General features: G+C 44.5%; 1 protein-coding gene across 2 annotated transcripts in view; it reads left to right on the top strand.

Annotated features, from left to right (window-relative positions):
- The first annotated feature begins 447 nt into the window (after positions 1 to 447).
- LOC117533414 (plexin-A1-like) overlaps positions 448 to 23,687 on the top strand; it is a 191,590-nt gene continuing 168,350 nt past the window's right edge. For both annotated transcript variants that reach the window (XM_034197132.1, XM_034197131.1), the window contains exon 1: positions 448 to 566. The gene's annotated coding sequence lies outside the window, so the exon portion shown is untranslated. The remainder of the gene's footprint in view (positions 567 to 23,687) is intronic.

The following is a 23,687-nucleotide window of genomic DNA, read 5'->3' as shown; positions in this document are numbered from 1 at the left end:
ACTCCGTTACCGACAAAATTAATATTATTACAGTGACGCGTTACTTTGTAACGCGTTACACCCAACTCTGCTGTTGGATTCCAACACAGATAAATGTTGTCAGTATTTATAGAATAAAAAAAAAAAAATTCATCTTAGTCAAACACCTGATCTTAGTCATCTGAAAACCCACTTATATATATATGTATATAAACATAGATGTAGCTTTATCAAGATGACATTTCCCTTATACGACGTGACAAAAGTTAACAATGGCAAAAATACGGTCATGAAATTGTATATCAGTGATAATTGTATCACCGTGTGAGATATGAACACGTTCCCGTCACAGCAGGACTCGGCCCCGGGCGCCCTCTATGGGCTCGGCACGGTACCGCAGCCTCCCTCCCTCCCTCCCTCCCTCCTTCCTCCTCTCGCAGCCGGAGTGCATTCCTCTCCTGTGCTCTCCATTCACACGCACGGAAGCCGCCGGAGAGAGAGCACCTCCGACACCAGAGAGGAATGTCCCCAAGTTTTGGAATTTAAAACCATGGCGAGGATATCTAACCTTCGGATCACTTGAACCTGTAAGTACCGTGAAAACTCCGGTGCACGTCTTATATTCTAGTGTGGAAAGAGCAGGATTTGCTGGAGCCGGTGGAAATATTTAGGTTACATGTTTTTTTTTTCTCGCCACATTGCTCCGTGCGGTGAGTTTGTCGTTGTTTCCCCCGCTTCTCCCGTCATGGAGTCTGGTTTCTCCACGAGTTTGAGGAGCTGAAGGCTCGTACCAAACCTAGGCGTGAAAAAACACATGATATGTATTTGCAGAGTATCTGTAATAAGCAGTTATTTAGGTGTGTGTAGACTCGTGTTTGTGTTAGCAGTGTGCTGTATGTGTGCCCCGGTGTGACCACCATTCGGATTTATCCACACCAAACTGTTAAACTGCGGATATATTTGGGAGCCGAACGAGGTTTAAGCTTTCTAACTTTATTAATTTGTCCTTTATTTTTTGAATTATCTTGTCCTAAGCACTAAGCACTTGAAACTAAGGAAATGTTTGTGTTTTTTTGCGCGTAACCTCGCGTTTGGTGCAGTGTGAGGTGAGTTTCTGGCTCCTTGGAGTGCGTTGGCTGCAGTAAAAACAGACTTTTCTGCTATGGAAAAGCTTCGTCCTGCAGTAATATGTGGACTCTCGTAATAAAAGAAACCTCCGGGACGAGTGTTTGTTGACACGGAGTAGCTAGCGGGCTTATCTGGCTGTTGCATAGCCTCAGAGGAGGAATGCCTCCACCACCATACATAATTACAGGTATTCACACAGCTGACACTTTACTGTCGCCTGGATAAATAGTCCGGGGAGACTACAAGAGGCTGTGAGATTAAACATTTGCTTTCATGCTTGTTTACTGATTTTTCTCCACATTTTTCTGTTTCCTGCCCTAGCTTTTCCTAAATGGACCTAAGGGAGGAGTTGTGTTGGATTTCTCCAGGGGGACGTGGTGCTTGGTTTAGAGAAAAACAAAATCGATTCACCTATTAGCTTTGAAATAATTAGAAATTGTGTTGGTGTTGTGTGAAAAGAGCGTTAATCTGCTAACGAAATGAGAGGCAATTTGTAAGCTTTGTTATACGACAGCAATTGAATTCCCCTTTTGAGCAGGGATGGAGTGGTGAGGCTGGCTGTGGGTGTGTGGAGTGCGCATTGGTTGTCAGCTATTGAAAACGCTCTCATTGCTCTCTATCGGATTCTCCTCACTTCTATTTTTTAATCAAATCCCGGTTAACCAAATTAGACTACCCACCCCGACCCCGCGCGCCACGTGAATTCATTTACAGCCCTTTCTAAACATGTATTCATGAATCATATTAGATGAGCAAGGGCTTAGACATAATTTTAACCTTTTTTATTGGGAGGAAATTAAAGGGAGTGGGGCCAGACTAGAGCCTTTAACACACACAAAACACTGCAATGTTCATTTATATTAAAGTAAGAGTCCTACTCTGCATTTTAGTAAGACATCATAATTAATATCCTAGTGGTACTGGTTGGTTTAGTTATCTCGTGTCACACCACCTAAGACACAGGCGTTTTGTGACTAACATGATAACTCTTTATCATAAGTGACATGACCCAATTTTAGCCACCATGCTCAGTCAAGCAGCAGCTTCTCATTGACAGTTAAATGCAGTGACCAGCATTCACATTTAAATGATGCAAGATTTGAACCGTGTGACATGAGTGTTTGTTTAAGAGGTGGTGCCCAGTCGTTTCAGATAATTCAACCACGGACAGGCTGACATCTCACCAATCACTCATAGGAGGTGCACCTAACTTCAAAACAAGCTTTACTTTTCACGAGTGTGTGACTGACAAGAAGGAGTGGTAGCAGTGACCAACCATAGCTATGCCTCTCTTTGTCTAAACACTGTGTAATCAGGTTTTATTTAGCTTACATACGTGTAAAATGACAAAGTACTCTTGTTTGCTTGTTCAAAAAGAAACAACTTCATGTGATTAATCAGTGGTGAACTCTCTATCATTAGGATATTTGTACATGTTGAGACATGTCCAAACAACCATTGTAATGGACTTAAATAGGAAAATAGTTGGAAGTCTGTGAGATATCCCTTTATGGCTTTTCAAAAGCTCCCACCTTATACCGTTGGGCTCTTCAGAAAACAATTTTTTTTTGGCAAAACTCTGACCTTGCATGGTATTTCACATGAAAGCTGGCAACCCAGCCAGAAAATTACAAGCAATTTGCCTCAATCTTCCCTAATTATGATACAGATCTGCCACTACAATAGAGCAGCAGTGTCATGCATTTTGAAAGTCTGCCCTGTCCGCTCTGGCTGCTGCCGTGAAGGGTAAATCTGCGATGTCCAAACTTTGGAATTCGAGCTGACATGTGCACTTTGCACCCCACCGGTCCGGCCTTTGTGTGGCTCGCCCCCCGTCGCATTCCTCCGGTCTTTTCAGCAAGTGGCATATTCCAGCTCTAATTAGATTGTAGATGGATGACAAAACAGAAGAGCTGTGAGCTCAAGTGAGAACTGAATCTCAACTTGGCCCCTACAAGTTTTGTCCAATAAGGGATTTCAGATAAAGGGAACTAAATGAGGACATTTCAATTAAATTCCAACATGCGCACATGGGACCTCCTCAGATAGAGTGAAAAACGACTTCACTGGGTCATTGAAATTGTTTATATATATATGAACAGACTTTTAAGTGTATAACTGTATTCTTCAGGGTATGCCGTACGGTGATGCATTGCTTTCATGCCCGAGTCGATATATGGACTGTGTTCACGCTTGCTGTGTCTTTGTGTGTGTGTTGCTAGAGTGCAAAATCCAGCTCCTTTTCCAGCTTCCCTGACTGCTCGACATTTCAAACCAGTGTGACAGCCTCATGTTTAGGCATTTCCTCTTCTCGCCATCTCTCTCTGCCTACTCCTCTGCCGCTTTCCTGCCTCCAGACTTATGCTGCCACTCAGGCTTTCTTTCCTCTCTCCCCCTCTACCTCCAGCCTCCCCCACACCTCTCGCTCCGCCTTATTCTTACTTTCATTTCTCCGACCTGTCTCAACACTCTCCCTTCCTCTCCCCATACACTTTTTTTGTATGCTTGTTCTCTCCTCCCTGAGACCATCCACATGTAAGACTCTTCCATTATCATCATCCTCTCCCTCTGTCCAGCATCCCCAGCCATCTTAAAGTCCCATTTTCTGTTTCTTTAAGTTCTAAAGTAAATCTCTGTGGGAGTCTCGCCTTGTCTCAGTGCATGAAGAAGCATAATGCAACGGAAAAAGGATCCCTTTTCAAACGGATACAGGGGTTATTTCGGAAGTGTTGGGTATGCCATGGTCTAAAGTTCTCTCCCCATGTGTGATCGAGGGCTTCCCTGGCAAGGCAGCGCTGTAATGCAATATCTGCTTTCATATCATAGCCGGTGGAGATGGCGTGTTTTTATTACATAAGTTTTCATTTGTGTCACTCCTGCTAAAGAGGTTAGCCGCGTTGCTGGCGCTCTGCTCAGACTGAGCGTGTATTATTCCGTCCGTGTTCCTCTGCCTTTTGCTCAACTCAGTCTGTTTTGATTTTGACTTCCTTCCTCTTTTTCTTTACTCGCATCCTCCGTGTTGTGCCCTCTCCCTCCCTCTTGGAGCCTGTCCCTGTCCTCTCTCTCTCTCTCTCTCTCTCTCTCTCTCTCTCTCTCTCTCTCTCTCTCTCTCTCTCTCTCTCTCTCTCTCTCTCTCTCTCTCTTTGAGTGTTTTTACTGGGTCTTTCTGGGGTTTGTTTGGCGCCCTGAGGCTAGGAGCCACACAGCAGCAGCAATATTAAAACGCACTAAAGAGGGACCGGCAGGGCACTACCCGAAGGGCCTGTCTCACACACACACACACACACACACACACACACACACACACACACACACACACACACACACACACACACACACCCCTCATAGTGCTAACACCTCTCTAGCCGACAAGCCTTAATATGTAATAAACTCTCTCGCCAATACCTGGCGGGCCTGTCTTGACTGACTGCTCAAATAGGAATGACCTCCATTTGGCCCGAATAAGACGCTGGGATTGAGAGTCGGTGGGCGGTGTTGAACTGCAAAGTGCTGGTGCATTACGAATCATATCGAGGTGAGCTTGCAGGTGAGCCAGCAGCATAAACCCTCATCAGTGCCAATCAGACGGGAATTTAAAGGCGGACTGGGCTATCTGCGAGCTTCATCACAGTTTTTAAGAATGTGTTCAGGGTTGGCAGTTTTCTTTTTGGTGTACTCAGAAAACTGCCTGAATTAGAGCGGAGGCATGAAATGAGCGCTAGTGTGGAGAATTTGAAATGAAAGCCATGTCCTAATTGTTTGATGCCTTGACCTTCTTTCAACGATTTCTTGTTGCATCCCTCCCTTCACGATGTAGCCAAATAAGTATGACCACATTGGTGGCAGAGCAGAAAATGGCTTTTTCTTTTCTTTAAAGGAAGCAGCCTCAGTTTCTCTGTCTCCGCCGTGCTCATCCGAGTGAACTGTCTGTTATGTATAATTAATTTTCTCCTCTCTCCCAGTTTATTTTTATCGCCCACTTTTAACCATTCCTTCAAAGGACCCCTCCCCCGCTTCCATCCTCCACAGTGCCTGCTGAAAGTGACAGCTGCTCGGGTACGGGGGGATGCTTTTTGAAGCAGGCACTAAAAAGGCCACTCACTCAAAACGACTTGGAATAGAAAAAAAATCTCTGCCGCTCTGACAGTATCAAAAACATGCCTGCTAATCTGGCTGCAAATTGAAAATAAACTCCACTGTAGTCTGTGCCGCCTGTAGGGGAACCAAATTAACATGTTCTCCTTCTTGTTCAAAGAGTTGTTGATTAGTTCGGTTGACATGTAAAACCGTGATTGACTTAAGTAGGGCACTTCGTTTTATTGACAGGAACAGGGCATTTGATTTATTGTCTTGTAAAATCATTTAACAATCTTATAATTTGTGGAATGGGCTCTCATCCAAGCCAAAGAAACATCGTCATTGGTTTATGTTTGACCCTCAGTCCTCTGGCACGTCACCACTGAGATTGAGTTACAGTCGTCCTGATGGTTCTGCCTGAAGGTCCACGATGCAGTGTTGATCGCGGTACCACTTCTGACCCATGGGCCTTCTGCAGAAATCCCACCACATAACACAGCTAGTGGCTACGGCCCCAGCATATGAGGTTTCCTCCCCGGCATGCCAATGCTTTCGTCAGCATTCTGTCCTGACTCAGACAGGCAGCTCAGGTCCTCGATTTCTGTGGACATAAAAAAAAAAGTCTTCTCTTGTTGCATTTCCTCCTGTGAAGAAAAGCTGAGGCCTGCAATTGATCAGGAAGTCACAGTTCCTTCCTGTAACACAAGACAACAACTATACTTGTCATCTGTAGTGTTCTTTATTAAGTCTAAAGGTAGGGACACACCAAGCTGACACCAAAGAACTCACACAGACGGACCCGACTGTTGTGTCGCCTCACGTCTCCTGCGTCTTGGCCAACAGTCGCACTGGAACACACCGCAAAGACTTCAGCCAACGGCCAAAGCACGTACGAACTGCGCATACATGAGTGGCAATAACTCTCCCTACCAGCAGGCGTTTGTAGTGTGTATTTGTCATTCAAAAGAGGCAACAACCGGAAGACAGACTGCGTGATACACCGAGAGAAGAAGAACAGACTGCGTGATATAAACAAACAACAAATAGTGCGTGCGAGGTGCATTTTCACTCTACAGCGAGAAGCTCACGGGGCTTTCCCGAACCTGTGTCGAGAGCTGGAGTTAAATGAAATCTCAGATTTGCCTTCTTAATAGTTTGTTTTGGTCCCTCACTTCGGTTTCGCTTCTCATGCACTGATTCGCTAGCTGAACAGCCAATCAGAGTGATTTATTTGACCGACAGCCTTTGGCCGATTGCCCGGCCGAAAAGACACGACGGGGCGGGACACACCAATCTGAGTAGGGCGACAGGACGCTCATCGTCGGCCTGACATCCATCGACGGCCAAAATCGGCTTGGTGTGTCCGGGGCTTAAGGGGCACAGCTGGCAGGGTGGGTGGCATGGAGTAGGCTACTTTATGTTTATCTGGTCATTCCTGTGTAATTTGTGTTCTTTTAACCAGCTGCTTGTTTTCACTTTGTGTGTGGCCAAATGCAGACACTTACTGTAGCAGAAACGACCACAGAAGAGGTTCGGAATATTTTGCCATGTGATTTATATTCCTTTCTTTGAAATATTTTTCTTGGGCCACAGTCTAAGCAAATGAATGGAAAACACTGGGATGTGTTGGTGAGATCAAAATGAAGGTGGAGTGTACAGATGGGTGTGGTTCCAGGGTGCTGGAAGTAGTGAGGTAGGAACTTTATGACCCTGGAACAATATTGCATCATATTGGATGTGATCTCATTGCAAGGTCTCTAGTTCTTAATTATTTTCTGTAGAGTTAGTCTTCCAATATCGTTGTATTGTATTATTGTTTACTAAGTATTATTGTTATTGCATGTGTATTTCAGGTCAGTCTTTAAACATCCCTGTTAACTAATAAGTAAGAACTGTGTGCTGGGGAAGCAGATTCACAGATTGCTTACATATTTAATTTACCTTGAAGCCATGGGCAGCTGTTTAATGGTGCGCTGTAGACAGGACTCATTATTTTCGTTTTTTAATTAAAAAAATATCTGGGTATCTATCAGGATCTATTGGGCACATCTTCAGCAATCTTCATAAAAATCTAAAAATAATGTGCAATATATGACCATACAGTAGGTCTATAGTGTTTGCATTGATTGAAGTGTGGGTGTACATGATATGGTGTCGGTACAGTATTGCTTTTCTGCTGTGTCAGAATAAGGCAGCGCCTAAAAATGTTTGGATGTTGTCAGTGCCATCACTCATACCCAATGTGTGTTCCCCCTGAGCAAAGAACGGAAGAAAAGCAGCTCTGTGAGTATATTGCATCCGGCCCAGCCTGTCGGTATCATCGGCAGAAAGTGTGTGTTGCTGATGCTGAGATAGTCTCAGTTTAGATGGGGGTGCCTACTGGTTGTTTACTGTGCTCACTAGAGTCTGTATGCCTCTTCAGGCATGTTTGGCTTGTTAATGAGAACCACTGTGTGAGAGAAGGAGACAGCGCACTGTGTGTGTGTGTGTGTGTGTGCGAGCATGTATTTGCATTGCGATAAGCAGTATCGGTGTGCACATATGCAGGACGATGGTTTACTGGATGCTTTGTGAATGTGTTTGCGAGCAGGGGGACTCCTTGTGCTTAATGTAAGGCAACACTATCCACTGAGAAGGAGATGAAACGGGGAAGAGTTTACACAGGCACATAGCCATTTATTGTCGTGATTAATGTTAATGGTGCAGCAACTCATAATTGCTTGCTTCTTTTTATTTTTTCCTCCTTGTGTCTGTAGTTCCCACTTCTTCATTCCTGTCTTCCACCCTTTTCCCCCTTTCTCACGCACACACACCCTCCTGGTTTCTGGTTTATTTACCAAGGGGAATCCTAAATAATTTAGGGGGTCTATTCTTCCCTGCCCTGTAAATAAGACTAATAGAAGGCGGGTCTTTGAAGAGAGCCACTTGCCCAGGGAAAGCATGGCCTGTGGGCTAGCCTATAAATCAGCTAGCTGCCTGTCTGGCCCCTTTTTACTATGGCTGTGTGGTGAAGTAGCCAACAACAACCCCCATGTTAGTGGAAGGAAGGGTGACTTATTCCAGAGAGGTCAGCAGTGTGGTGTTGTCGCCCCCGAGGCGGTGGTGGACCTTAGGAAAGTGTGTGCATGTTGGACACCACACGCAAGGTTCACTCTCTCTATGCTCCCTCAGTCACACTCTAGCTTGTGTGTGTGTGCACACGCTCCATCATGGCTAATAAACCACACACTCTGATGTCAGCACCTGTATGTGTTTTTACCAGATGGAGATAGTGCTCATTTTGTTTATCACAATTTTTTTTTTCATGAGTGCCTGTCGAGATGTGGGTTGCTGTTTCTGGCTAGTTTGTTGTGTGTGTGTTTGGTGAGGTCTTCGTAGGCAGACACTTCACATAAAAACACATTTTGGTTTTTCAGCACACATAATGGGCAGTTAGTAGGGATGCACGATATTGGTTTTTTGAAACCGATACCGATAACTTCCTTCTTCTCAAGACCGATACCGATAATAAAAATAAATTTACGCCACTAATTATTTTAACGCGATGTGTATTTTTTTTCCTCGGCCGCCCCGTAATTTCAGAGCGCATCGAGTTTAAAATACCATCTACAAGCTGATGCTGACAGCCCCGCTCCTGTCGCCCGCTTGTGGCAGACCACACTTCCACGCTCACCGGCAGGCACCGACTGGCCATCTGGAGGACCGGGAGTGTGTGTGTATGTGTGGCCCGAGCGAGCGAGAGAGAGACCTTACCTGCATTGTTGTTGTTAGCATCTGGTGCTAGCTAGCTGCGCTAACGGATATACGGAGCTGTTTAAATGAAAACAGAGGAGCGACATTTCGCCACAACTGCGCCGAGCACTTGACTTTATGTAGGAAGCCAGACAGTGGGACATTGTACGAAAAGTCAGCACACTCAGCACGGATAGTGCGCAACATGATTGCAGCGTCCAGGCAGCTCCGGTTCGAGCATATGCCTGGAGTTGCACATAGCTCCAACGCCCATACCACCGACGACATGTTTGTTTACTGTCCTGGCTTCACGGCCGCACACCATTTACGTCACAGCCAGGCATGAGTTAGGGAGCGCTGGATTTGTGAAAAACTCCCCTCTTCCTAAACCACTAATACCACAGTACTGGCAAAACGGGAGGAGCCCAGTGAAAAACAAGCGCCCCTCATCCCAATCCACCCACACCGCAGTATGTTTTTCTATTTTTTTACCCAAAAAATATATTATATATTATCGGGGCTATTAATACTGGTATCGGGTTTATCGGGATGACTTCATAATTCCTAATAGCTGATAATTATCGTGCATCCCTAGCAGTTAGCCATCTTAAATTCAGTATGCGATCCCACTTCAGCTGCAAGAAGAAGGGTAGATTTTGAGTAGCATTAGCCCTAAATCACTTTGGAGCACTTCCCAGTCTCTCACCTCCCCACGTTAAAACTCTCAGCAGCCACTTTTTCACAGCAGGGCCAAGTTGGACATTCATTCATTCAAAGTTCAAAACGTTTCTAAGCTCTGAGTGAAAGAAGTATTACTTTGTTTAAAACTGTATCCCTGATCAACTGATCGGTGTTAACAAAAATAACAGCCAACAAGTTATAACTGGAACAGAAATAACAAACCCTTAATCTCAGTGTTATGTTCTTCCCTGAACATTTTTTAGGACTTCTGGCATCCAAAATCCCACGCTTATTGTGGAGCAAAATTAAAGTTTGAAGTCTGAAACTCCCCCTAAAACAGTGCTGAAGCAGTAAAGAATACCTTCCGTTACTACCTCCCCTTTCTTTCCATTGTCTCTTTGTCAGCTCCCTCTTTTGTGCTCTTCTCAAAGGGTTAAGAGGGAGAAGTGATGAGTAGCCCGCCGAGCCTGGCCTCCTTTGTGTGTTGGCATTGTGCCATTGCAGAGCAGGTCAACCATAGACACATGTACTGTCTTTTCTCTATTGACAGGTGCAACAGTTTCCCAGTTATACTACACCAAACTCATGCAAATCAATGCAAAGACGTTGCAAAGGTTAGTGGCATTAGAAGGCTCATGATAACATTTCATGCATCTCAATGCAAAATGGCCTGAAATCATGTTTAAAAGCTTTACCTTCAAGGCATTGCTAAACATCCAACAAGATTAGACAAATGTTTTGGGATGCTCCTGAAAGATCGGTTGTTTTCCCTCTATACTCCTTCAGTGGAAACATGTGCTCTAGGACCATAAAACCTGTTTCCCTCCCTTTCCTCCCTTACTTGGCTTGTTAAGGAGAAAACCACTCGACGGCATGTTGTGTAGAACACTGGTGGCTACTCAGCCTAATTCTTCTAGCAGACCTGGGTTACCTCCGTACTCCAACGACATCCCGGGGGTGCTTTTAAGTCGTCTCTCCCTCCTGATCCCCCTGCAGAGTAAAGGCAAGCAGAGCTGGGGCACTCTGGGAATAAGTCCTCCTGGCTAGACAATGGAGGATCGGCCAAAGGGGGGTGGGGGTGTCAATTGTAACCAGAAATAGAAGAAGAGCAGGAGGAGAAGGCCTCAAAACTGAAAGGAGGGTAGCGTTATGGGGAGGTCAAAGGTTACACTGATCCCTGCTTTATAGATGGAGGGAGGCCTTAGAACTTTTATTGCCAGGGCCCTCGTGTTGCTTTTCGCCCAGCTTTGGGTGAACCATTGAGCTACCACTGCGTCATGGGGGAGGGGCATTTAGGTGAGTGTGAACTACACATTACTGTCTCATGGTGGCTCTAGTTGTGCCTGGTGACCTTTGACCCTGACCTATTCTCCCTCTACCAAGAGCCGTGAAATACGCTCAATAGAAGAGAGGTAGCGAAGAGCGTCCTAAGTGTTGCTCATTGGTCGTTTCCTGACAGGTTTTTTAGTTTCCCCCAGCGAGTCTGTTCTCTCAGCTGTTAGACTTTTCTGGTGTGTCTAAGGCAGCCGAGCATGTGACGAAGCAGCCAGCATCGAAGGAATGCGATACCATTCAGCTCTTGTCGGGCCACCGCATTCCAAATGAAATGGGGTGTGTAACTTGTGACTGGTCTGATGTGCTGATGAATGGCAGCTGGGAGGAGCTGCTTCCTTTCTTTCCCTCGGAGCGTCCTGCCACCCCTGTCTCACCAAGATCCATGATTCCCTTGGTTCCCATTGCATGTTCAGGAATGCGACTGTTCTGGTGGAGGGGCTTGGCTCTCTGATGTTCCTAAAGCCCCTGTCACACTGTCCCGAAATTGACACCCGATGGACACACGAATATGGAATTGTGAATTTCGCACGAAGATGGCCCCGAACCACACACGAAGGCAACATTTACATTACATTTAAGACATACAACTGCAACGAAAGTACCAAAAACAATTATGTTACAGTACTATGATACTGTACTGATATCTTCAGACTTTGTTCTTTACTTTATCCGTCTTTATATGTAGAAAATATTACGTTTTCTCCGTAATGTTGTTTCCATAACAACAACAACTTCCTGTCAACTGTCCTTCAAAATAATATATTATATCCTTTTTAGTTTCACAGAACACAAATTGGGTTATTTACATAATATGCTTACATGATTTTGTTGTGCAATAAAACAACACGATAAAGGAAATGTTCAAATTCGTCTGTGATCGTAGCAACATCGGGCCATTCGTGAGGGCATCTTAAGCCATCGTATGACCGCCGGTGGAGTTTCTCAGGCTCCGGCAGCAACTTCGTGAGCAGTGGCAAAATCTTTGGCATGCCAAAAAATTGCCGAAGGACCTCGCGAAGGTTCATTTTCGTGTTGAATTCGTGTGTTAATTGTGCCCTTCGTAAGGCCATCGTGAGGGCATCTTGTTATCATCGGGGCCATCGGGCATTCGCCCCGATCAGAGTGAAGGCGAATGCCCGATGGCACCGATGATAACACGAAGATGACACGATTTGACAAGATGCGCTCACGAGTGCCTTATGAAGTTGCCGCTCACGAAGTTGCTGCCGGAGCCTGAGAAACTCCACCGGCGGTCATACGATGGCTTAAGATGCCCTCACGAATGGCCCGATGTTGCTACGATCACAGCCGAATTTGAACATTTCCTTTATCGTGTGTCCATTGGGTGTCAATTTCGGGACAGTGTGACAGGGGCTTAAGTGTGAGCTAATTTGGTTCTTGAGAGCAGCGTGACATGGCCCCTAGTGAAGCAACCACCTCTCTCTCCCTGCCTCCTCTGACACATGACAGATAGTATTTGTCCAACCGGCACTTGAGGCAACAAGGAATGTAGCTTTAGAACAATGGCATACAACCAGTGATTAATTTTAGATCAAGACAAGAAAGGTTACATCTATCTGAAACATACACACCTCATCCTGCCCTCGGCAATCACTGCTGCAGTCAAAGTTGGCCACAGCACAGACGCATTTTCAAAAGTAGCCCGTCTTCCAGTCTGCTTGTAGCTGCATCAACATAAAAGCCTCGAGCGTTTTAGATTTGTGAAAGGGCGGGATTGGAGAAATCTGAACAAAATGATGCCAGAGCCTGCACCTCGGCCAGAAAAAGGCTGAGGGAAAAGAAGGAAGACAACAGAGGAGTGAAGGGAGGGAACTTGGCAGCACTAGCTAAGTCAGAACAGCAACAAGGCAGCTCGCACCAAAGAATAAGAAATAATGTTTCAGAGAGACGCTCTAGTCTGTAAGGCAGGGCGGAGAAAATGAGCATGCATTGATGACAAAGATGCAAGAGAAACTGAGTCAAACTTTAATTAAGGAGTGAACGCAGCATTGGAACAGCTGCTGTTGCTTGTGCCACCCCAACCACACCAGCTTTACAGCTTTTATTATTTAGAAGCCCAACAGATGTGAGAAGGGGTGGCGATTTTATCGGACGAAAAGTTTGGTTTCTCGGAAGAGGAGGAAATTAAACTACCTTACTCTTTAGTCTGGTGATTTCAAGGAATTAGTGTTATGGTCTTGTTGGTCTCTGCAATTATGAATTTGACCTGGTGATATCTTGTTGGCTTACGTAGATGCATCACAATCTCTGAAGTACAAAAAACTGACCCAATGCAAAAATGAAATAAAACAGAAAACAGCTTGTTTCATATATTTTACCTTATGCTTCCTGCTAACTCACTGCAACTGCTCTGGGTAACTGCTTTAAACCATATTTATCGAATTACCACCATTTTGATGGCTATTCACAAATTATTTATACATTTTTAAAATCTAATAAAACTGAGAATATCAATGACAACCGGACACCTTACAAAAATGTGACCAACAAATAAGCCTGCAGCGTGACCAACAAATAAGCCTGCAGCGTAGTGCAGAGGTAAATAGTCAAACTAATCCAACCACCATTATAACCCCCTAGATGATATTGATTGTATTTATATATGAATAGGATTATCGCTATATTTGCCAAAGTCAACCATTTATTGTCATATAGATTTAGGTGCGGTTGTCATTGTCCCTTGTGATTAGAGTTGCAGTCTGCCAGCTACAATGTGTGATTTACCTTCAGGTGGTGATCACCTCAGCTTGCACTCAGTGGAGGTTCAGTCTTCCCCTCCTCTGATCCAAATGTCTGTCATCATCAGCGTGGTGAGATCCCATTTGGTCGTGCTTGCTCACCCCCTTTTATCAGTGTGTCTGTCTCTCCCCCTATCTCCCTCTTTCTCATTCTGTCACTCTCCTATGGAGGACGTGATGAAAATGGCTGTTTAATCATGCAGAGAGGTCAACCAATCAAAGAACCCGAGCCGAGTGATTTAAGGGCCTATTCAGAGCACAGCTGGAGGGTGAGGGAAAGGGAGGGCGACAGGGATAGAGAGAGAGAGAGAGAGAGGAGTTGGGGTTTGATTGCTGTATGGCGCAGGTCACCTCTCATCCACTTACCACTGGTCTCTTTTCACCAATAATTGTCCCTGATAGATTGATGTATAGGCAGGGAGATGAATGGATAGAGTGGGTTTGAGGGCGGATAGGCAGAGGGACGCTCACATTAGTGAACCGACCCGCCGGTGATGAGATACGTACACACACTCCAAAACTCATACGACCTCATCAACAGCAGTATAGAGTCGCACGTCTTTCTCCCATTAACTTTGGCAGGCCGCTTCCACTGTAACTGCCGAGCTCCCTGCCATACACACACTCACACACACTCGCAGAAACACCGTCTGCAGAAAAGACAGTTCTCACCTGAATGTCAATTGCAGAGAATGACAGATGGTTGGGAGGAGCAGGGGAAGTACAGGGAGACAAATTGTCTCCTGAACTTCTGTCTCCTGTCTTAGGCTTCAGTATCCAATATATCATTTATTTATATATATATTGTATACAGGGGCAACAGGTGTTTACACAAATTAACATAAAGATAAAATACATTTCTTATGCATTCATACAAGACCTAGTGTCCTCTGCTGCAGATTCATACACACTTTCCTAGCAGAGCTTGTTTCATTCTGTGATCTTAATATTATTATTACATTTGAATGGCATCCAAATACAATCATATTTACACTGGAGATTCAACAAAACAGACGAACCAACCAACGTAAGATTTATTTTTCTGGTCACCTTGTGAAATGTTAAGGCAACAGGTCCCACTTTGTAGAAGTCAGAAATGGATAGAAGTATAAGGAATAATGGCATTTACAGCCCGGATGTAGGACGTTGATGCCAATATGTACCATAGGCAGGTTGTAGAAAGTTAACTGAGGTGTACAGTCGTTTACCCTTCATTTTCAAAGACGACTATTTCTGGACAGCAGAGTCATAAACCCGGAGCTGATAACATATGTTGACCCTTTCACACTGACAGCAATTCATAAGACCTAAACTACTGCAATGTCAGAGCCAGTGGATCTCTGATTTCTTTGTATAACTAAAAGTGTTTGACTAAGATTTTGAATTAAGCATCTGTTGCTAGCAGAATAAAATCTGTCACCACCCTTGTGATTGGTTCACTCAATCTACATGGAAGTGGGATTGAGCCTTTTGCTCGCCTGGTCTAGAAAATCTGTATCTTTCCTTCATGCGCTTATTGCAAAGAAAGAAAGAAAGAAAGATTGAAGGGAATTTTGCCAGGTCTTGACAGGGGTATTGCCTGATCAACTTTATTGAGTTAACAGTATTGACTTTAGCTCCTGTTCACACATCACCCTGACATGGCATTTGTTTTTTCCACAAGGGTTGTGGGTGAAGCTAAATGTTTGAAAGAGATGTTTGTTCCTCCTGCCCTGTATCTTCTGCCTGACTGTCTCTCTCCAGGGTTTTCCTTTTTCTTTCCTATTTCTTTAACATTTTACCAGCAAGCTGATTATTAGTTTACTGTTGTGTAGCCTCACATCAGCTTTACACTGTGTCTAATTGTATACACAGTTCATATTTGGCTGATGCCAGCTCAGTTAAATTAACAACCCGCTACGTACATTTTTGTTTTGGATTCATTTGGTACGCTCCAATGGATGATGCTGGCTCTTCCTGCTGAGGTACTTTCAAACAATTTGCATTTGATCCTGCCAAACGGCAAAATAGAACAACAGTACCACAATTCATCACATTAACACAAAGCAATTTTTTAAAGTTTAAGGCTTTTCTGATCAAGATTAGCGGAGGGAGCTAATGACCTAGCTTAAGACATTGCAACTTCATGGGTTAAACGAAGATTCAGTTAACATTTGTGCGTGGAAAATGTTGTGAAATTTTCTTAAGCTGGTTTTGTCTTAAACAATCAATCCAGAATTACCATTTTATTTTCTGTTAAATCTTCTAAGGATAAAAGGAGATTCATGTCGGATTGACAGCTGTTCTATTCAGCAGTAGATATTTGGTTACTTACTGCGGCTTTGCTCGTGCTTCTGATACAGCCAATGAGTTTTTTGAGTACCACTCCAGCAGATAGCTGGCCTCCTGCTCTCACTCTATCTTTCTCTGCCTCCCTCCCTGTCTCTCTGACCTTGCGTCGGCGTGTGCTGATGAGCGCCGAGTGGATACACTCATGAGTGGTGTGTGTGCGCGCGTGTGCGAGCGCTAGAGAAACCATGGGAGCTCCATTTGTTGTGTAAATTTGAGCTGCTAATTGACTGCCGGGCACGCAGCCTCTCCTTCACCGGCTGAACCCTGCCCTCCGCCGGGTCCCGGAGATCCTGCCAGGGGAATGTTTGCCCCCTCACACACATCCACACACACTCGCAACACCCCCCCCTTTCTCTTTCTTCCTCTGTCGGAGCAGGCCTGGCACAGGGCCAAAGTGAGGATGGGCACAGCGCAAGCCTCTCTGTTCTCACTCTGTCTGCCTGTCTCTGTGTCAAGCTCTCATAATGAAAAGCTACACAGCATTTACTCATGATAACACGCTGTGCTTTTTGACACTCTTTTGATACAATTTCTCATATCATGAAACACAATGAGTTTTCTTTGTTTGTGCTGATTTGGTTGTTTGATAAGTTAGATCTTTTTTGAAACATGCAAACCATAGGAAATCTTTATGAATAGGTATCCTCATGTGCATTAGTTGCACAGTGAAAAAAAGCCATATATAGAGATGAAATAACATTAAATTCATGCCGTTTCAAAAAGCATATATATTGAAAATAGTGCTGATCAATTGTGTGAACATCTATAATGATGAACCTCTTCTGACAAGTTGGTAATCTTTTGGCAGTTACTATTGGTGCTTTTATATGACATTCAGCAGCCAAGAACATATAGAGATATGATTGTAAAGTATGATTCTGCAAGGTGCAGTAGAGATTATGTCTTGGCTTGGTGAATGAATGGCAGTGCTGCCGGAAAAAGTCAATAAATTGTAAACAAGAAGCTCTATTTCTACACACTCATTTTATAGAAATGACGGATTATTTAGGAACCGAGCACATTTAGACCTCCCTTTGGCCGAGTTGCCGAAATGTTGAACACCACAGACATATTTGACCAGAGGATAAAAAAAACACAAATTGTTCACATGGCTCAAAGATGCCACAATAGCCGCTTTCACACCAAGTACTTTGCTGTACTTAGTGCCTGGCACTTAGTACCCAGCACTTAGTACCCCCATGGTACTAAGTACAGATCGCGTTCACACCGGAATAAGTTCCCTGAGGGAAGACGACGCAAATGAAGCCGCTGACGACACTTCTTCTTCTTCTGCTTTGGTTTTACTGGCAGGCCGCAAACCAGTTCACGGCGTATACTGCCACCCGAAGTCCCCGTCCGGAAGTCCCCAGAGTTGGGGACTGGCTTCATTAGAAGCTGCTGGGACTCTCATCAGCTTCTAATGAAGCCTTCCGAGTAAATCGCCAGAACGCCGACACCTCCTCATCTCTCCACCGCTCCCATGTTTTTTTTTGTGTTGCCATAAGTTATTCTCTCTCCGTTGGTGCGTGGGGCTAATGCTAATAATGCCAGCAAATACAATGGCGGCTTCACAAAACTTTTCAGAGTTTTACGGGGCGTGGTTTGCAATTTCCCAGCCAATAGAAATTGGTACTTTTTTCTCCCCAGGATAGTACCACCTCTCTAGTAGGCACTAAAAATGGGGGTAAAAGTTCCCGGCACTAAGTACTCTTTTTGGTGTGAATGCAAAATAGGAGGTACTAACGGAACTAAACGGGAAAAGTACCCTAATGGTAGTTTAAAAAGTGCAAATCTTTGCTTTGTATATCATGGAGACTATTATGAAGGAATCACGCATTAATTATTACAATGCTAAGCTGGAAACATTCATGCACACACATATATCAGACCTCTTGTGCTCAGGTTTTCCCAGGCCAGTCCATTGTTCTGCAGAGGTAAACATCAGGGCACACAGAGAGGGGAACATACAAGCAATAAACTGACACACTCTCCCATAACACTCTGTTTTGACTGCAAACACAAAGGACCAAGTGTTTGTTTGTATGTGTGTGTGTAGCCCACACAACAGTAAACTGCAGTCCTGTGAAAGAGAAGTCGGAAAAGGAACTGGTGCATAAGAATGGCAACTTGCCGATCTCATACCATTAACCTTCCCACGGTTTGATGCATCCAAATGTCAACCATGTCGCTTCTCCATTTGTGGCTGTTCAGAAATACTGAGAATGCAGCCGATTGGCATTGAGTCAAGTCAATAGGTAGCTCACAGTTAAATGCTCTGGCATGTAAGGCTTCTTTGATGTGATATTCAAAGTATAACCCTCAGTAATTGTTCATAGTATGCATGAGGATGGTACTTCACTTTCAAAACTGGTCAACACTTAGATGTCAAGGGCTGTTATTTTAGGCCTTCGATTGCTGCAAATGAGACACAAAGAGACAAAAGCAAGGATTTAACATCAAGCTCCCCACTTATGCCCCAGAGACAACAACAATAGGATTAGCCTGCACGCTAAATAACTAAGGCCTAGGCCAAGCCTCTTACACTGTCACAAGGACCTCTTTAATGTATGTTAATATGGTTGGCAATTATTTTAATACAATGAATACCATAAAAAGTGCATTATAACAGATTTGTTCAGCACATGGAAGTTTGTGTATATTTCTTAAGAAATCTATACACTGAATGATTTTTCTTGTTTGAGATGGCGAACATACTTGAGTTTGTTGACGTTGAGAACATCTCAGGTCGTCTTCTTTCTCTAAATCGGTGTGTGTTTACATTTCACAGCAAGTTGCACTTAACCAGTGGAGCTGTTGGTTCCCAAAGTTGCCCAACAAGTTTGATTCACTACAGTTGAAGCAGCAGAACCGGCACTTCCAGTAGTGGCAACAAATACAGAGTTAGATCGAAAGAGAGACAGGGAAAGGGTTTATTTGGAGTACAACTGTTGAGGAAGTGTTTATCAGTCGCTCACCATTAAAAGCAAATGTATTTCCTATTTTGATCCCACTGTAATCCCCACCTCTGCTCCACTAACGCATTCACTGCCAATAAAGCTTATTGAATTACATCGACTGTGTGTGGAAGCGGAGAGGAAAGAGGGAGAGACAGTAAATGATAGGCTTGAAAGTAAAGGGGGGGAATGAAAAGAGGAAGTGAAACTGAAAGGCACACAAAAAACAAAGGGTAAAACACTATAAGAGGGAAACGGGAGAGAATAACAGACAGGAAAAACAAATTGCTCACCCCCCAGCTGTACCAGCAGTATTGCTGCCAGACAGGCAGCGTTGAATCTGAGTCAGCAATACTTAAACTGGGGCCCTAGCCTATAGCCGCGGGCTGCTAGTAACACATACTCACACAGATACCGTGTCAGACCTGTCGCCCTATTCTCCTCAGCCCTGCAGCTCTAGCCCTAACTATAGCTGTTCAGCCAACCACTCTTAATTAGTAGCTGCTGCTGCTGCCGCCTGCCCTGCCCCGGCGCCACTGTGGTAAAGCCCCGGCCCCACGTCTGTGTGTTTCAGTTTGTGTTTACTCTGTGCATTGGCTTCAATGTTGTGTCTGTTTGCAGTGTGTGTATGCTTTTCGCTGTGTTAGTACGTGCGCAGACGTTACAGGTGGAGCAGGAAAAATGTGCTGTTTGCTCAGCATACACTGTGCCTCATATTGTTGCACCACATGCTCTGTCTCCTTTAAAACTCTCCATCGTATTCCTGTTGCCACTCAAGAGAGCTGCCACTTTTAAGCTGGCGTCACAGAGGAAAACTAAAATGCGTTTTTTAGTGCCACTTCTAGAAGATCGCATTGAGTTAGTGCATGAGAGCAGGACGTGCTCTGAGAGGCTAAAGAGACACAATAGCTGTCAGGGAAATCTATATTTCCCCTATTTCCGATGTTCTGGGAACGCTTTAGTAACAGGCTGTTGACTTCACAGTTACAGGAGATGGGTTCAGGATCCTGTTTCACTGTTGTTCTTGTTGGGGTTTATGCCTGTCAAGAGAGCCAAGTGTGTAGGTTTGAGTGCACATTTATCTGTATTTACTGCTTAAATACTTGGCCGTTATTCAACAACCACAGGAGACCGTATTGGAACTCTTACTAGCTCCCTGTCCTTGTTCAAACTCCATACATCTTCCCCCTCCCTGCTTCTCATAGGGCCCTGTCATGTTCATAGTATGAGGCGGCTGAGAGGGTCTTGTCCAAGCCGTGGATCAGGCTGACAAATTTCTCCCCAAGGACCCCCAGTACAAACTCAAAGCTGGAATAAGTCTGGCATGGAACTACGACAGCCACTGGTCTGCTAATCAAGACCATATTACAAAGAAAACGAGAAGACGAGATTAGCTTGGCACAGGAAACGCACACAGCTGGAAAGCAGACAGTGGGTACATTTTAACTAGCCCCACATGCACGCTTTCATTGTACACGCATTCATATCTGTTCCTGAATGAGCACAAGCCACAACCCGGCAACACAGTGACCCAAATTAGCGGCATTGCACAGCGCCTTTTCACTCCGAGGCCAGATCTAGGCCAAATGGAGTCACGCTTTGGGATCTAGCACCTCAAGCATGGCCCATTGCCATCGTTTCATACACAACCAAAGCAGCCCATACATTGACGGATGACTCAGAAATCCATTGTGAAGTGAGAGATTTGGTTGTGTGCTCTGACGCGAGCTTGTAAAATACATTTCCAGATTGTGGAGCTGCAATCAAGGCTTTCCAGTATTCCTCTTATTAGACACGATAACAGCTTTAAGAGGTTCTGGTGGTGGTCAGAGCGGTTGTGGTCACCCTACATAATCTGTCGATCTGTTTTACTCCTAAAAGTCTCTTTTTTTTTTTTTCCTCCTCCTTTTCAAAGTGAAGCTTCATGTACTAGTGTGCGTGTTAAGCCCCATTTGTAGCAGCACCATATCCATGATTTAGTGACAGACTGGTATGCCTGGTAAACTGAAATTACAGTTAACCGTCTGCAACTGCTTCCCAAAAGGCACATTTTTATTTTACCTCTTTCCTGGCTGTACAGGAAAATAAATTACAGTTAAATTCGCCTTGTGTTTGTTATGCATACTGCTTGAGTCTACAGGTTAGGGAGAAGGAATAATGCGTTTTCTTTTTCTCCCCCCAAGAGCGACTTGTCGGCATTTCTAGTAAGAGTGTCATTTGCATTTAAGATGCTAATGTAGCCTTTTGGGGGGAAAGCTGAAATGGCTAGAGTGTGTCGGTGCTTTGTTTTGTCCCAGTTATTCATTAGGCTTTAATAATTGCTACCTCGCGCTTCAAACAAACAACGGCAGGAGAAATTAATTCACTTCTTTCTTTCCTTGGAAAGGTCAGGGTGTAAAGCATGACTCCTCACTGACACACACATTCTTGATTATCTTCTTTATTTTTAAACATGCTTTTTTCTGGACGAGCTGGAAACCCCACTGATAGCATGTGTGTGTTAGCGTTTCGCTACTGGGTTTAAGGCAGCCATTGTAATTCAAATGAGGCGTGCACGTCGTGCCTTGAGTGTTCCTCAAGAGAAAGAAAGGAGAGGGAGAAGCAGGGATCCTCTGAGGATGTTTCATTGTGGGTACAGGTCACAAGCACGACTCTGGTGACAGGTTCCTTTCGTTGTGCGAGCCCTAACCTTTCCCCCTTGTGAAATCACGAGTTTTAACAAGCCGGAACAGATCATACAAGCACATCCTTCAGCACACCGAGGGAAAGGGTCAGCTGACCTGCAGAGAAAAGTGGATTGCTGCGCGGCGATGGAGACCGGCTTAGTGCTGAATCCCATTATCAAACAGCGTTTGTCAAATAATAGGTCAAGGCCCACTTGTACCAAAGACATATTAGGTTGTGGTTTAATTCCAGAGCTTTGTAGAACTGATTTTGCCCTGTGCCGAGTGATTTGGATGTGGAACAAAAGGTTGCTTGTATTAAGTCAGTTCAGACACCAGACTAATGGAAAAGCTTGATCTCAGTTGCTATGATGAAGAGAATACTTTGAAAACAAGGCCATATCTGAAAGATCTGTGCACATATTGCCTTTAACTGATTTATATAAAGACAGCAGTAGTTAAGGAATAATATTGATTTATTTTATTTTGTGGCATTAGCTGACTTGGTTTGCATCCATAGCAGGCACTTCATAAAATCAAACACTTTAAAATGGCTACTGTGTGCGTCCTATACAACTATAAATGGTGCAAACCAGAAACACAAATGTCTCTCCTCCATTTAGTTTTGCACTTTATTTCCCAGCATGCCATATATCCTCACACTTCCTGCCTCATTTACAGACACCATCTACTTCAGAAAGACCTAGCTTGCATATACAAAACAAATGTACGATAATGGCTCTCAAATAACGCCTCGGCTATATTTTCAATCGGCTTTGAAAGTGGCGGTGAGTGGCTGAAATAAGCGAGGGATTGGGGAGTTATGAGTGGCAGTGGTCCCTGGGGGACAATGGAACATGGCAGGTCATTTGCCTGGCCAGTATTGGCGTGATATATGTGTACACTATGGCTGAGAATGCAGAGGTGCAGGGAGCGAGGTGCTTATTCAGCAGGCTGAAATGCAATAGAAACAGGGGAGGCCTAATCAGACTGGGGAAATAACATTTAACACAATTAAAGCCACAGGGAGCAGAACATTTCTCATCTTGCAATGATTGTGTCCTCCAGCCCAGGCTGTGTCTGTCATGCACAGCAATATTCAGACCTGTAACTTAAATTACAAGTTTTATTTATCTTTCGGGTGCTTTGTAGGGAGTTTGTTTTCGCTCTCAATTCTCTTAACGATACGTTTGCGAGCTTACAACAAAACGTGTGCAGCTTCAGGCCTTCTAGCATAAGTCATTTTAATGCTAAAGACTTTTCATATCAATCCCGATGTTTTGTTGAACAAGCCGCTGATATATTTAGTCCTTCTTCTCTCCTCTCCTCCCCTCTTTGTCTCTGGCATTCCTCTCACTCACCACTCTTTCTCTCATCTTCCCCCGCTTCCACCAGCCTCTCCTTATCTCTCTTCCTCTGCTCACATTTCTGTCTCTCCAACACGTCGCCCTCTGTGTTTTTCTTTCTCTCCATGTCTGTTCTTATCCTCCCCCGTGCTCTCCTCCTCCTCCCCGAAGCTCTACCTCGTGCTGTGCTCTGTTGCTGTAACAGCACTGACAAGCTCTTTGGACACAGTTCTGGCTTTGTCTCTCATCCGCATGTTTGTTTTAATTCAGCTCTTTCTCTCCTTGTTTGATTCAGACTCAGGATGTCTTATGTAAACTTAGGCAGACACAAAGGCCAGTCGGACACCCACAGAACACACACACGCCCTGTGTACACTTTATTAATTCTGCTGTCAGCCAAGTTGAGAGACAGTCTCGGAAATATGACCTAATAAACGTGTGCTTGAGGTTGTGATGTGTTTTGTCTACTGTTGAATCTCGTTGCACCCTCCCCTAGTCTGCACTGTGACTGACTCACAATGGCTGATGTTACTCGTCCTTCTGGACCGACCAGTAGGCCCTGCCCTTCCTTTTGGGAGGGATCCGAGAACAGCCATGCTCCCTCAAAAGACTGATCATGAAATGGAATTGTTTGACTGAAGACAGGAAATTCTACTTTTCTCCTGTAGGGGGGATTTATTGGTAACAAAGTTGGTAGACTGG

Source organism: Gymnodraco acuticeps, unplaced genomic scaffold (genome assembly GCF_902827175.1).
Source record: "Gymnodraco acuticeps unplaced genomic scaffold, fGymAcu1.1, whole genome shotgun sequence".
Taxonomy (NCBI): domain Eukaryota; kingdom Metazoa; phylum Chordata; class Actinopteri; order Perciformes; family Bathydraconidae; genus Gymnodraco; species Gymnodraco acuticeps.
Note: the sequence above shows the minus strand (reverse complement) of the source record. Positions and strands in the feature narration are given on the sequence as shown.